Raw genomic sequence first — 16194 nt, forward strand, 5'->3', positions numbered from 1 at the left:
GAGAGTGTCTAGCATTCACTTAGGGATTCCGCAGTAGAATCTAACATAAAACAATAGCAAAAATTTAGACTTTGTTGGACAATTATAATGATTGCATAATTACAGAATATTGTAGCAAATATGTGACCCTATTATCAACATAGATATTAAACATTATTTCACTGTTATGACAAATGAAAGCATATTTTAGTGTTTCAAATGCTGTGTATTTAAAAAAAAAAACAACAACAAACTAAACAAAGATAGTGCCACAAATCCAAACTGACACTTATAACCCATGGCTATGAGAAGGTCTTTTCAAAAAAGCATTAAAATAAGCTAATTTCATTTCTCCCAGCTGCCTGCCTTTCAATTCTTTATCCCTGCTATCAAGTTTGAATAAATTTAATCTCTCACACTACAAGTAATGAGCAGGCAATGACTTATGAAGCAAAGAGACCAAGTTGAGACAGAATTAGAATACAATTTTAATGAGACAGAGCTGAGAAAGTGGAAGTGTTACTCATTTGACAGACTTGGCAAAATACCCAACATTATTTCAAATGCTCTTTTCTCTCTCTATAGAGAAACTGCCAAATATTATTATTATTATTTTTGTTAATGGCAATGCTCAAGAGAATATTTTTAGGGGAATATTATTCATGTGATTTAAGTCAAGAACTAGTTTAAAAAGTTGCTTTATAGGATACCAAATCTGACAAATTAAAATGCACTAGAAAATCACATTGCATGAGAGCTAAACAGAGGTACCTGATCCTTTGCTCTATTGCTGCCCTTCTGTAGATTCTCTTGTTCAAAGGCCCTTTTTGGTCAACTTAAGAAAATTGTACTATTGTCTAACTATCTCAGATAAGAAGCAAAACTCAAAACCATCTATTCAAGGATGAGAAAGCCTTTTACCCCATAAAAGATGTCATAAGATTTAACAATCCTGATGACTTCAAGCCTCCATTAGCAGTGTGGAAACAATACCAGCAGTTTCTGATGATGAGGAAGCCCCAAGGATCTGGGGTTTTATTTCTAAAGAGAGTAAAGAAATCAAAGTTCAAGTGGAGATACTTCATGAACCAGATGACATTACATCCACACAGATAAACATAGATATGAGAACTGAGGAATTTTTTAAAAAAGGGCACTATAGAACAAAGAAAAAGTGACAAGGGACCATGAGGCAGTTGTAGAGCAGGCCCTTGAACTGAGGAAAGATTGTGATTTTTCTTTTGAAGGGGGAACACCACAAATGAAGACTTGAGCAGCTGTATTCCGGACCATGCCTAATTCCTTACTGAATTTTCCTTCATCTCCCCTAATCCTGTACATTAGGTAGTCTGTTAATGGAACAAAAGCAGAAAGTAGATCATTATTTTACTTCTTAGATATTATATATAACAGAAAACCTAAAATTATCATCTGGCCATTAGGGATGATACTGTAGTGCTTTCTCAGTCAACACCCCTCAGAAATTTGGCTGCAGATCTGGGCTCTCATTTTGAGGAAATCTGAGAAAGTTGTCCTTTGTCAATTCTTCAGCATTCTAAACATGAATAAAAAACAGATTTTTTCCATTCTTGGCTAACGAAATCAGAAAGAATGTACAGAAATATTTTAAAAACTATATTAAAAAGTATATTCAAATTTTTATATGAAATTACTTCTACTGAGACCAACATGCTACAACACGATCTGGATAGACAGATCTAAACTCACTCCACTTCCAACTGAAATTTTCAGTTGTGTTATACAGAAAGTGTCAGATGTCCGCATTGCTTTATATTTTAAGGAAGTGAAGCCAGAGAATGATTGTAGAAGTTTAAGACCAATTGCCTTCATTCTGATTTCAAAATGTAAATGCCTGGTTGGGACCCTTTATACTTACTTACAGGCAGTGGTGAGCTGGAGCCAGTTCGTACCGGTTCGCAAGAACCAGTTGTTAAATTTAATAACCGGACAAAAGTGGCGCCTTGGGCGCCAACTCCATGGGTGCTCCGGGGCTGGAGCACCCACAGGGAAGATTTGATGGGTGCAGAGCACCCACCGGCAGCTCCCCACCCCAGCTCACCTCCGCTCCGCCTCCTCCCCTGAACGCGCCGCCCCGCTCTGCTTCTCCACCCCACCCCGGCTTCCCGCGAATCAGCTGTTCACGTGGGAAGCCTGGGAGGGCTGAAAAGCAAGCGGCAGCTTTGCGCTCAGGACCAGGGAGGCGAGGTGAGCTGGGGCGGGGGGGGGGGGTTATGAGGATGACTGCCCACGCCGCAGCAGGTAACCCCGGGGGGAGAGGAAGGGGCACACAGGGGAACTACTCCCCGCCCCAGCTCACCTCTGCCTCCCTGGACCTGAGCGCAAAGCTGCTGCCTGCTTCTCAGCCCTCCCAGGCTTACCACGCGAACAGCTGATTAATGGGAAGTGGGGTAGGGGGCGGAGAAGCAGAGCAGGGTGGCGTGTTCAGGGGAGGAGGTGGAGCGGAGGTGAGGTGAGCTGGGGTCAGAGGCGGGGAGCTGCCAGTGGGTGCTCTGCACCCACCAAATTTTCCCCGTGGGTGCTCCAGTCCCAGAGCACCCACAGAGTGGGTGCCTAGGGTGCCATTTTTGATGTGATCTGTGTGGGGAGCGGCCGCTCCCCCTGCTCCCCCCCTAGCTATGCTCCCCTGCCCCTAGGAGCCAGAGGGACTCCCCACCTCACCCCCCGGCAGGTCCCTCTGGCTCTTAGGGGTGGGGAGGGCACCCATTATGGTGGCCCACGAGACCCTCCTGCCCAGTTCTGGGGGCAGTCAGAGGACAGGGGAGGGGGGTGGATGGGGCATGGGTTGGGGGGGCATGTCAAGGAACGCAGAGGGTTGGATGGGGCAGGAGTCCCCAGGGGGAGCGTGGTGGCGGGCCCACGACCTCCTCATGGCGTGAGGAGGGAACTGGTTGTTAAGCTTTTGGCAGCTCATCACTGTTTACAGGAGCAGGCCCACTGAAGTTCGTGGAATTAATCACATGGGTAAGTATTTACCAACGTGATTCAGGGTTGTAGAATTAGGCCCAAAGATATTGGTCTCCTGATTAGTTAGGTTTCTGATAGATAATCCATATGGGCCATTTGGGTACAATCAATGGATTGGAGGAGATCCATAACCTATGGCTAACATCAGTCTGTGATCTTAGCCTTGATGCCAAGAAGGTTTTTGATCGGATTGAGTGCACATACTTATTTAAAATAAAAAGAAAAGGAGAACTTGTGGCACCTTAGAGACTAACAAATTTATCTGAGCATAAGCTTTCGTGAGCTACAGCTCACTTCATCGGATGATCTCTCTCCTGGGTATGGCAGGTAATTTTTATTCCTGAGTGCCCTCATTGTGTACTACTCCCATATTTGATTTGCTGATAAATAGAGACTGCACCCAGAAAGTCTTAGATCAACATAGCATAAGAAAAAGTGCTCCCTTTCCCATTTTACTTTTTAATTTGTCCTTAAAACCTCTCTACCTGATGAACCAACTGAACTCCACGATGCAAATTATTTAAAGTAAAGTTGAACCCCCTCTTTGCCATTCTGCTCTAGACAGGAAAGTCTGCATCTCAGCTCTTGCCTGCACTTAAAAATGCTGCAGTGGTGCAGCTGAGCTGCTGTAGCATGTGAAGACACTACCTATACCCACAGGAGGGCTTCTCCCATCATCTCAGGGAGTCCAACTCCCCAAGAGCTAGTAGCCCTCCCATCCACATAGCAATGTCTGCACCAGGAGTTAGGTTGGTATAACTGCATCGCTTTAGGCGTGTGGATTTTCCACACCCCTGAGTGATGTAGTTATCCTAACATGAGCTTAGAATCTGATGTACTTCAGATACCACAGCACATATGTCTATACCAGGTAGTAAATAGCCAATTTTAAATCATATCCACTGTTATTGTTCATTCCAAATATACACCTTACATACAGTACACATGGTGGGTCCAGTCTCCTTCCTTGTACACCCAAAACTTTCATATATGTTGCAAGCAATGCAACATTGGACTAAACTGCATACCACAGTATAATACTAAAGTCAGATAATGAGAGAATATTATCTCCTATTATCTTATCTTTATTTTAGGAATTTATCAATATCAACTTAACTTTTAACATTGGAAATGGATTTCAGACAAAAAAAGTCATTAGAGATGTTTCCTTCAAGTTTTACAACCATCCTGTTTAATGCATTTTATAAAACCTTTGTTTTCCAAATGCACTTTTATATAATTGTTAATTCTTTTCAAAGAGCTTTTCAGAATTTGACAAATTTCAATACTGAATTAATCACCTACTAATTTAAATCAAAATTATGTTCTCAGGATAAATACAGCACATATTAAACAGTAGTAAATTATGCTAAATACAGTGTGTACTGTGTATAAGGTTGTGTAAGAATTCAGTTATTGTATCAGTTGAAAAATAAGAATCTATAAACATAGTGAGATTATATTTTAAAAGACATACACGAGCCAGTCAAAGTTAAGTCTAAGAAATAAAGTTGAGTATTTAGCATAAATTTTTGGAATTCCTAACTTCTGAGTATTTATCAGACTTACCATTAGATGGTAACTCTCTCTATATCATCTATATTTTGCATGCGTTAATGTGATACTGTTTAAAAGATTAGATTCTGCCTTCTTTACTCATGTTGAATAGTATCTTATTCTTCTTATGAGCTATCATAAATATAAAGGGAAGGGTAACAACCTTTATGTATGCAGTAACCTCAAATCCCTCCTGGCCAGAGGTACAGAATCACTTATCTGTAAGGGGTTAATCGGTTCCATTACCCTAGTTGGCACTTGACCAGAAGGACCACGGGGGAAAGAAAATACTTTCAAATCTGGGGGTGGAGGGGAAGTTTTGTTTGTGCTCTTTTGTTGTGTGCCCTCTCAGACAGAGAGAGGACCAGGGCAGGAAAAAACATCTCCTAAAAAGACACTGAAATGATACATCTAAAATTAGAGAAATTGTAAGTACTAGCAAGGAAACGAGTTAGATTATCTTTTGTTTTAGCTTGTGAATTTTCCCTGTGCTAAGAGGGAGGTTTATTCCTGTTTTGTAACTTTGAAGTTGAGCCTAGAGTGGAATCCTCTGTGTTTTAAATCTTATTACCCTGTAAAATTACCTTTCATCCTGATTTTACAGATCTGCTTCTTTTACCTTTTTTTTTTAAATAATAAAGTTCTTCTTTTAAGAACCTGATTGGTTTTTAGTGTCCTAAAAACTCACCTTTTTAACCTATTGGTTGGTATATTATTCTCAAGCCTCTCCAGGAAGGGGCTTGGGGAGATATTTTGGGTGGGGATAGGACTCCAAGTGGCCCCTCCCTGAATGTTTGTTTATATCACTTGGTGGTGGCAGCAATACCATCCAAGGACAAGGAAAGGAATTTGTGCCTAAGTTTTTAACCTAATATAAGCTTGGAATATAAGTTTAGGGGGTCTTTCATGCAGGTCCCCACATCTGTATCCCAGAGTTCAGAGTGGGGAGGAAACCCTGACATGAGCATCCCACTGATTTGGATAGCACTATTTGTAAAGCAAGGCACTATGATATGTGAATAAAAGGGATGGCCTAAATTATTAGTTTGGCCAGTCTTTAAAAAGGCCTCTCTTTTCCCTGTTGCCCCTTATGATGTCTTAATGTTTTATTGCAGAAACGGACAAATGTGTTTATTTGGGAAAGGAAAAGAACTAACTTGACAGACTGTTCTTATGGGGAAAATCTGGTTCCCCTTTGTGTGGGTAAGAAAGACAACAAAAAGGCCCATTTTGCTCCATGCAGGGAAAGAAGTGAGAGGAACAGGGAGATTCTGTGTACATTGGGGGCTCTCCATAGTAGGGTGGAGGGAAAGCTTGCTGGCAGGATGAGTGGCTGGATCACGGCCCTAGGTCAGTGAACTATGCAGATCCATTTGCCCAAACAGCTGCATGGGGCCACATTGTGAACTGTAACTTTTGCTACAGCCAGAAAACTGCAGTAAAGGCCTACGAGTGGTAGCACAACTGTTCCACGTCCTGACTCCAGATGGGGAGAAGGGAGGAAAGATTATTTTCTCTAATCTAATCACCATAAAGGACCCCTACACTTAACTGGGCTTTGCACAGGGAACCACAATTTAGCTTTGACATTTTAAAGATGGAGGCCAGCCTCCTGCATATCCCAACTTTAAGCATTTTTATTGGGCTTCTTTGTTGCCTAGACTGCAATTATAAGAAGTCTAAAGAAGCCCATTGGCCAGGCACATAGCAGCAGATGGTTAATTGTCCAGAACTTCATAAAATACTAGTTAGTGTAATCAGAAGAGAGACTATATATACTATATAGAAACTATATATATGATAGACTTTATAGAGGTGACTCTTGCTCTACGGCAGGGGTCTCAAACATGCGGCCTGTGGAGCTATTTACTGCAGCCTGCCAAGATCCCCCTGCCCCTCCCCCCCCAGTTATTTCCTGCAGCCACCAAACTCCCCTCCCCACCTCCCCCTCTCCAGCACGCTGCATCCCTGCTCCTCTGCCTACCTCCAGGCGCTTCCCGCCGCTAAACAAGCTTTGTGCTTTCCAGGAGGGAGGGGGAAGGAGCAAGGATCCGTGTGCTGAGGGGAGGAGGTGGAGAAGAGGCGGGGCAGGGGTGGGGATTTGGGAAAGGTTTGGAATAGGGGCAGGGAGGGGGGTGGAGTTGGGCTGGGGACTCGGGGAAGGGGTTGGAATGGGGGCGGGGAAGGGGTGGGAAGAGGCAGGGCAGGGCCTCATGGAAGGGGTGGAGTGGGGGCAGGGCCAAGGGGTAGCGCGAGGGGGGGCGGGGCGCAGTGTCAGTGATGCGGCCCTTGGGCCAATGTACTAGTCCTCATGTGGCCCTCAAGGTAATTTGAGTTTGAGATCCCTGCTTTACAGCAAACATTGATTGTCATAGATCAGCGCTAGCTGCATCTCTGTCCCCTCTTTTGGTCTCTTCTGAGGGCACCCCCTCTAGGTCATAGGCTTTGAGCCTTCTCCTCTCTCGGGAAGAATACTGCAATGTTCCAATTCTTAGTATTGTTTCATCTTAACCATGGGAACAAAACATAAGAGAAAAAGTATTTTTTAAAATAACAGTCAATAGGCCTATTTATCTTACCTGAAGACTTAGGTAGGCATGTCTTATCCAGACCCCCCCCAACCTCTGGAGTCTGGGGGCAGGGAATCTCTACCTCCTATATTTAATTTAGGTCTCCACTTTAACCATCTGACCTACTTGAGAGAGTGTCTGTGTATTAAAAGCCTTCTGAGGCTTTGCTGTACCCCCCTCAGGACTGTGACATTCCTGGAAAAACCGGTTTAGCCAGTCATGCAGGGGGTCTAGCCAGAGCATCACAGCACATAGCTCCAGCATTGTCCATCAGATGACTGCTGAAGGGGTGGTGAATCCTGATATGCCCCTACTGTCAATGTTGCTAGTGAATTAGCACAATAGATGCATACAGCAAGATAACTTATGAATAATGTATTTTGATCAGGTTATTACAGGCAGCTCCAAATCCACCCCATGTTTAACACATACTGATATTTGAGAAGATTTTCTTTATCAAGACAAAAATCAAATTAGGAATAATGGTCCCAGTAACCCAAAAGGTATGTTGGTTAATGTTTGAAAAAATTATACAAAATAATTTGGATAATGTTTGTTTAACTTTTCTGTACTTAGAGTTGAAGTATTTTGCTGTTAAGAAATCCAGTTCTGAACACTTTACTCACCCCACAGAAAGAAACCAAAAATATTGTTTTTGAAAAACCTTATGAAAGGCTTCCTTTCTAAAAGTACATAAATATGTGAGAAATAACCCCTTGCTCCCTGAAATAATGAAAACTAAATATTTAGAATATTGAGTAAAAGACCTTCAAGTAAGTTTTACTGACACCATTTGTAATAATATTTGGTGTTATACTTTTGACAGTTCAATCTCTCTTATACATCTGAAAACCCCAAATGTAAATTATTATATTATCTTCTGTGCCCCTCATAGTAAATTAAATATTAGGTAACGAGGTTCTATCATCAGTGAGGAAATTCTTTGTAGACAGAACGTCTTTCCAATTTTTGGTGGGCTCATCCACATTTCCGATTTTGGGGACATAATCAAGAGCAATGTTTTTCAAAATTTATGGTCTTCTCCTCCCATTCAAATGTTCTTTATTCTTCTTTGATCTTTGTCCTTATGGTCACAGTGGCTGAAATTCACAGCCACCTCTGCAAAGCATGTGAGAACTACAATATGAAGATGTTTGGGGAGAGATTCCTTACAACCCACCTGGACAGAGTGCAGGGAGAACCCATAGACAGTATTAGCAGCTCACATCACTTTCCTTTCCTCAAACAAGGTTTTGGTCAATGTTTTGAAGCAGATAGGTATGGCTCTGCTATTCTCCTTTAAAAAAAAAAAAAGGATAAGTCAGGCAGGATTGCATGGAGAACTAAGTTCAGAGAAGAATGTTTGGGAGAAGTTTAGAAAGGGAGCAAAAAGAAAGACAGCAAATATGAACTGTTTCAGAGTACCTTTCACTGAATTCACAATATTTCTTGGTTAAAAAAAAAGACAGAAACGAGTACATTTAACGCTCTTGAAATTGAGGGTCTAACAACAGTAGCTTAAACAGGCATAGTACATGAGCTATATGAGCTTCCAACCAAAGTTCTGCCAATTGTAGGGCACCAAATACATTGCCAGCACTGCAAAAATAAAATAAAATAGATAAATAAATAAACAAATAAATAATAGAAAATGCAACAAGGTTTCTCTTTCTCTCCTCCCCACCCCCCATTGTTTCTGCTTTTCTTTTAGTGATTGCTTCCTGTCGATTTTTCCAGTGCGTAAAACATCTGTGATTTGTTGCAAGCACTCTGTATTTATACTGAGAGCCTCACAGCAGGTGCCACTAAAAAAAAAAAAAGCAAGCATCAAGGGGTAAGTGTTATCCCATGACCCTGGAAGGTCATTTTGCTTGTTACCGCACAATGCATTGGGATGGAGCCTTCTTGTGAAAGGACTGTGTATAGCCAGGAAGCAAGATACAATAGATTTTCTTTACTGCGTGAAAACTCAGTTTTATAAAAATTATCTTTCGAAGACAACATCTTTTAAAAATAATAATAATTGGAATCTAGAAATATCCTGAATATTTACAGAATAATCAAAATACACTATTTTTCAGTAGAGATGTGGGGGAAGGAATGGAAGGACTTTTTCATGTGAGAATAAAATCATTCTCTGGGCTTTAACATTTAGCAGTAGTACAGCTGTGAAAGAACGATATTTCTTGGCTAAAAATAAAATGCAATAGATTTCATCATGAGAAAATACATGAACCACAAGACTTATAAATGTAGTTTGTATTTAACACCCTCAAACAAAAGAATGGTGTACTTCAACTTCATATAAACACCCTTTTCTTTAAACGTCATGTTAGGAATTCAGTTAAGGGAAGTTATTGGATCTAATTATAGTTCACCAACCCCTTCCAGCTTTGTTTCTGCTCCGGAGGCATATTTATCAGGGTCAGTGAATGGAAAGCCTTAAGGATCTTCCTTAAAGTGGATATTTATTTAGTTCTTTCAGGTCTGCCCTTTTCCCTTCCCCCCACAGTATTTTCACTGCAACTCATTGTGAAAAATAGAGCTGTGGAGCATGAAACAAGACAATACTGGATTTTTAACCTTCAGTGCTAATAAGATGGGGTCCTAATTGCCCTCCCAAGTGTTGCAAGAAAGCTAATTTTGGAGTGCCAAAGATAACCCTTGGAGGTGACCTAATTAAATCCTTAGGAAAGCTGTTATTTTTTATGTAATTTTTTTTTTTGGGGGGGAGCTGATCGTTAAAAAATAAAATTGTAAATGTCTGGCAATATAGTTTACTGAACTGTAGGGGGTAAGATTATTGCCTCTACTAGCTATTTCTATTTCTCAGCTATACTGGGAACACGTGCAGCAAACCAGTTATTGGCTCGAACTTGTAGTTTCTGTTTGGGCAAAACTCCCACAGAAGTCAATGGCAGTTATGCAAATTTAGGGACTGGATCCTTATTTTAATTCAGTATAATTATATTAACTTAGTAATTGCTCAATCAATATGTTGGTTCTCTACAAACATACCAGAAACACAGTCATTTCCGCAAGCAGTTTACAGAACAGTTCTTACATCGTCTATGTGTGTGTTAAATATTTAATAAATTACACAGTATTAATATGTTTAAAACAGAATGTAGAGAAATTAGAGATGGAAAACTCCTGTTAGGTCAAGCAATTGGGAAACTGTGTGTCAGTTCATAAGAAATGTTTAATACATGACCAGACTGGCCAGTTTTCACTATATTTGATATAATGACTTAGATTAATTAAATATGAATGTTGGCTAGTTTTGTAACATATCTTATGTAATTTATACATTAACAGTATATTGCATCCCATATAGAATTGATACTGTTTTTAGACAATTCAGCATGTATGTTTACCTAAGGAAAAGGGCAGTTTGATAATAGTGAGCCTGTTTTTAAATTTTGGGAGAAAGGGAGCCGTTCAACCGCTCAGATGGTTTCACAAGAAGTAGATGAAGATGATGAAGAAGAAAAACCTATGGACAGTTCTGAACAGCTTTCAGGCCAGTGTGCATGCTGTTAGATCAATGGCTGACAGTGGCTTGTCTCCTTTGTAGTAAAGAAAACCCACAGTGACATCTTAACTGGCTAAACTAGCCATAGTTGTCACTTCAAGCAGCAGAGAGATGACATGGAGATGTGAATAAGAGTGTAAAAAATTAAACAGGGGAAAAAAGCCTCACATGTACACACCACATCACTTAAAGACCCAATGTTTGGTTTATATAGCATGTTAGATTTATTTCAGACACTAACAGGAATGTGCTCCTCTTTGACATGTATTTAAAGTGAAAATACACGTTCCACTAAACTTGTTACTAAATCGTTTTGTTTAGTCTTTGCTCACCCAGATGGGTAAAATGAAATGTTTGCATGATACGGATTCTGTTTTCACTATTCTATGTGGTGTAGTTGTAGCGGTGTCAGTCCCAGGATATTAGAAAGAGAAGGTGGGTGACGTAACCTGCTGAAGAGCTCTGTGTTGCTTGAAAGCTTCGCGCTCTCTTTCTCTCACTAACAGAAGTTGGTCCAATAAAAGATATTACCTCACCTGTCTGGACTCAGTTTTCACTGATGGATAAAATATTGCATGTGATTTCTAAAGGGTTGACCTATATGTAAGATACTTACTAGGTATCAGAGGGGTAGCCATGTTAGTCTGTATCCACAAAAACAACGAGGAGTCCGGTGGCACCTTAAAGACTAACAGATTTATTTGGGCATAAGCTATTGGGAGTGGACCACATCCACCCTGACTAAATTGGCCTTCAACATTGGTTCTCCACTTGTAAGGTAACTCCCTTCTCTTCATGTGCTAGTATGTCTGTATGCCTGTATCTTTAATATATATAAATAACATGAAAGTCCTGCCCTATATAGCATGCTGACGAAGCCTTTCTCCCCTAGTGCACCTGCATAGGATCAGAGCAGGACCGAGCTGGCTGATTCTGGAACACTAGGGGCTTAAATTTATGTAACCCTTCTGCCCATCAGAGTTGGCAGCAACAAGGGCCGGGTTCAATATCTAGGGGATCCATTCCAATAACACAATGCAAACTGGCTCGAGCCCCCACCCAGTGACCTGGGACAAATATATACCACCCCCGCTGGGTGCCTCCAAGAGGCAATACTTCCCCTCTCGCAAGCACATAGTCTGAATGTAGCAAAAAGCCTTTTAATAACAGAGAGAAACAATGTGGCATTATGTTGGGGAAACACCACCAACAGGATTCATAACACAACCCATGAGCAAAAAAACCCCACCCCAAGCAAATTGGGGCATGCCCCTTTCCCTTTGGTTCTTGAGTCCAGCAACCCCAAATCACCCAAAGTCCCAAAAGTCCAATGACCCAAAAGTCTCTGTCCCTGGTCAGGGCAGCCCCAGAGTTCGAAAGTTTATCTGCAGAGCTTTACCTCCCAACCTGGGTGGAGATGGGACGGGGGTAAGAGGCACCTTACATGATCTGAAGCTGACCGCCCCACAGCTCCATAGGCCTTCACTCCGCTCCGCCAGCTGCCCCACGAACTCCTTCGCTCTGCGGCCCACAAGCAGCTCCCGCCATCCCACAAACTGCTCCACCAGCCAGTCCACAAACTGCTCCGCGTCCCACCAGCAGCTCCCCCCGTCCTACGAACTGCTCCACCAGCCTGTCCACAAGGCACTCCAGCCATCCTGCAAACTGCTCCGCAATATATCTTCAGGCTCCCCCACTACTTAACACAATACTCAGTGATTTCAGCTCGTAGTCAGTTCAGCTGTTGGGTGAATTCAGCTTGTAGTAGGGGAGCCTCAGTGCTGGTGCACTGTTAACTCAAAGTGAGCTCAGCAGCCTGTAACTAGACTCCTAATAGAATCAAAATTAGCTCTGATATTCCACAGTGGAGAGAAGAGGAAGTGCAATTAGCATGTAAGGCCCTCACCAAGGGGCCCATGCCACCAAGTATTAATACTTGTCCCCAGCCTCTCTCCATTCACAGAGTTTTGGAACTCATGACCCTTGCCTAGCGAGTGCCACTTAGTTGATGGTGAGTCCCTCCATCATAACAAAAGGCCAAGTACAGTTCCAAGCACAGTTCCCATAATCAGGGTAATAACAATTTATTCTTCCTGCCCCAATAACAGAGACACTGGGGATCCCACAGCAGCCAAAGTGACCATTTGGGCAGCTATGGCCTCATTCTAAGCGGGGTGGGTGTGCCTATGCAAATGAGATCAGCCCCTGATGTTCTTTTCCACAACTTGCCACACCTCACCACCAGATGTCAGGGTGGAGCTCACCCTGACACTGCTTACATTTATAAGGTCAGTAGAAGTTGAAGACATTCAGGCATCTTGCAGGATCAAGCCCTATAGAGGATCAACTTAATATGCCAGGTACTGCCTTACAGTGCAGTGCTCATGACTAGCTGGCTTGGGGATGATTTTGGTTAGGTCACTGGATTGCCTTATTGGTTACCCAGGAATCTCTTTCTGGGTAACCAATAAGGAGTACAACAAAAGGCTTTGCCCTCAGCATCCTGAGCTGCCCTGCCCTGCCCTTTCTGCTTGACCGCACCCACACCATCATCCCTGGGTGAGGGTGGGATTGTCCCTGTATAGATAATAAAGGTGCAAACATTCTTTTGGCACATACTGCTTTCCCATGGCTTTCATTATATCTGTATTCATATTGAATTCCTTATGGGAATTTTGCCTGGATTTGCTTTATTATCCAAGTTCATGGAAATACAAAAAGTATATCAGCATAAATGGGTGTGGGAGAGATTTTTCAAAATTATTGAATGGTTAATTGAAATCAATAATAATTATTAGAAGCAAAGGTAAGTGCATTTAAAATAATTCCTCTTTAATCTGTCACTGTCTTTCTATTAACAATTTCTATATACAATTCAATTATGCTAGTCTATGCCATTTGGGTCTCCATAAACTCTCTTTCAACACTACTTTTCCCGCAACCTCTTCAGAGAAGTGATTAAAAAATGCCCTCAGATGTGAGACCACATGAGATCTTAAAACTAAGACACAAAAAAGTTTCCATTGCTGAATTTGTTAAAGTCATATCAGCCTGACAAGCTAAGGTCACTGAAGTTCAAACCCAAAAATGTTCACATCCCTTAGGAGAATGGGACATTATTAATATTTTTGTATAGAACTCATGAGTGATGCAGTCTCTCTCAGTGATGAAATGAAAAGGGTATTCCACTGTGTACTGTGAAATATATTATATATCTTCCACATAGTTGGTTGGGGATCAACTGCCAGCTTCTTCACGGTATGAGCTCCTGATTGAAGTGCCAGCTGTGTTCCAGGGATTGAAAGAGACCTTGAAAATGGCAAAGCAAGACCCAGCATTCAGAGCTGACAAAACAAAACTGACAAGAGAGGCAATAGCTATTCTTTCAGAGTGCTCATCATAGGAAATGTCATTGAAAATAAAAGAATGAAAAAGAAGAAAGGACAGCAAGAAGGGGAAAAAAAATCAAACAGCTTTTAGTGTGACATGAATATGGTTCCCCTTTTTCACACACATGCTTTTTTTTTTTTTTTTTTTTTAAAATAAAGGAACATAACCTAGAACTTGAAATAAAATTAAAATGCAGTAGTAAACTGAGATTGAGCCCCTCTCTCTCTCTGTCAAAAACATTTGGATGCATTCTCCTCTCATGCTGGTGTAAATTAGAATGAACTCAACTGAAGCAGATGGAGTTAAATTGGTGTAAACCACATGGAAAGTGAAAGGAAAATTAGGCCCATTATATTATAATATGTTTACAATATTTATGCTCTTAAAGGGATTATTTTAAAATTACTGTGAATCATTATCACTCCTACCAATGTTAAACAGTTTAACTCTTAATGCATGGACTGGATTTGTTATAGTTGGGTTACTAAAACTAATGGAAACTAAAGGAAGGTTTGGGTTTTTGTTTTGGTTTTTTTTAAAGGGGGGATAGGGATATCTAAGGTCATTTTATGCCTGCTACATAATAGCACACAGACAATAAAAGATGCTCAGTTTCCAGTTACAAATAATTGGTGGTTTCTAACCATGCTTTCAACTTCCAAGGACTTTTAACATTTCCCCCCCCCCCCCCCCGTAATTGTGTGTGTGCGCGTGCAAGGCAGTTCTTTGGCAACAAAAGTGCTGAAGTGTCAATCGGTATCCCCTGGAGACTTCATTTCTACTGTCTGACACTGCCATCATCATCACACAATTCAGGGTTTATCTTTCCTGTGTGACTGGGCCAGAAAAATCAGTCCTGCACAAAGGGTTGACCATAGGCTGATCACAATTGGATAGATGGTATATATTTTTGACCACAATATACTATACTGATTGGTGCCATTTTAAGAATCTGGATAGGCTGACACTGAGTGCCATGCAATGGCTACAGATGGTATTCCATGTAATCAGCAGATTGTTCTTGCCCAAGTGCTATTAGGGAGCCAGAAGTTGTTCTGATCCAGCAAGGAGTAGCAACAATACTCATGTTGTGGCAAAACGGGTCCCAAGAAAAGGCTACGGAACCACTAGGGAAGGACACTTCCAGTTACTTTGAGCCTGTCTCATATCATCACTGACCAGCTTACCTTAAGTGGAGAGACACTGTTGTTAAGTGGATAGGTCACTAGGAATTCCCACTGGTAATTGGGAAATTTGGCTTCTATCTGTAGATCTGTGCCCCCTTACATCCTTCGTTTGAATGGTCAGCTCTTTGAAACAGGGACTGTCTTGCACTGTGTGTTTGTTCAGTGCCTAGCTCACTGGGGCCCAAAGGTTGGATGGGGTCTCCAGGTTCTACTGAAATACAAATAATTATAATACTTAATAATTATAATAAATTTCAACCGGCAATTAATAGTGTTACTCTCATACAGGTGAGACTTTTTGCATCTGGCTTGCAGGCTACCACCTTTAGCTAACAGTCTATTTGTTCAGTAAAAGATGGAGTACTAATCCACAGGGACTAGAGGCAGCTTTGTCATTTTCTAGATGACAGCTCCTATTTTCCACTGTATTCTGGGAGAGACACTACCATCCATCTTCCATCTTTCTCCATGAGACACGTGCTTATCTGGTAGCTAGAAATGCTTTTGTTTAAACACACATACATACAATGACTCCATCACAGTCAAAAGAAATGCTGCATGGTTTGACTAAACAAGTTCACATTCTACTGTTTCGCTGATACATCTGCTGTTAAGAACTGAGTCAGCAACCAGCCTGGGAACAAAATCAAGTTCTATTTGATATTAACTAATAAATAACTGATATTTTTTTAAAAATGGGCAGACAAACACAAGGATAATTTTAAAACACCATTGTTAAAATGCTTTAAGAACTGTGCACCTCACTATCTTAAGGAAGTATGCAGTTGCATCAATTCTTTTTTTTTTTTTTTTTTTTTAATTTGAACTCATACAACTCCATCAGAGTCAATATGGTTGCATGGGCTCAATGAAAGCAGAGTTTAGTCTACACTATGTACACCAGAACAACCACGCAAAGGAAGCCTAACAAAACTGTGCAAGTCTACCGGAAAATGGATGGCTTGGTCCA

The 16194-nt window shown here is 41.3% G+C and overlaps 1 long non-coding RNA gene across 2 annotated transcripts in view; it reads right to left on the minus strand.

Moving 5' to 3' along the window:
* Nucleotides 1-167: 167 nt before the first annotated feature.
* Nucleotides 168-16194, minus strand: part of LOC140912075 (uncharacterized) — a 78138-nt gene continuing 62111 nt past the window's right edge. For both annotated transcript variants that reach the window (XR_012159218.1, XR_012159219.1), the window contains exons 2-4: nt 15225-15435; nt 8293-8409; nt 168-1020 (exon numbers count right to left, since the gene is read on the minus strand). This is a non-coding gene — a long non-coding RNA (uncharacterized lncRNA). The remainder of the gene's footprint in view (nt 1021-8292; nt 8410-15224; nt 15436-16194) is intronic.

This window comes from Lepidochelys kempii, chromosome 5, assembly GCF_965140265.1.
Source record: "Lepidochelys kempii isolate rLepKem1 chromosome 5, rLepKem1.hap2, whole genome shotgun sequence".
Taxonomy (NCBI): domain Eukaryota; kingdom Metazoa; phylum Chordata; order Testudines; family Cheloniidae; genus Lepidochelys; species Lepidochelys kempii.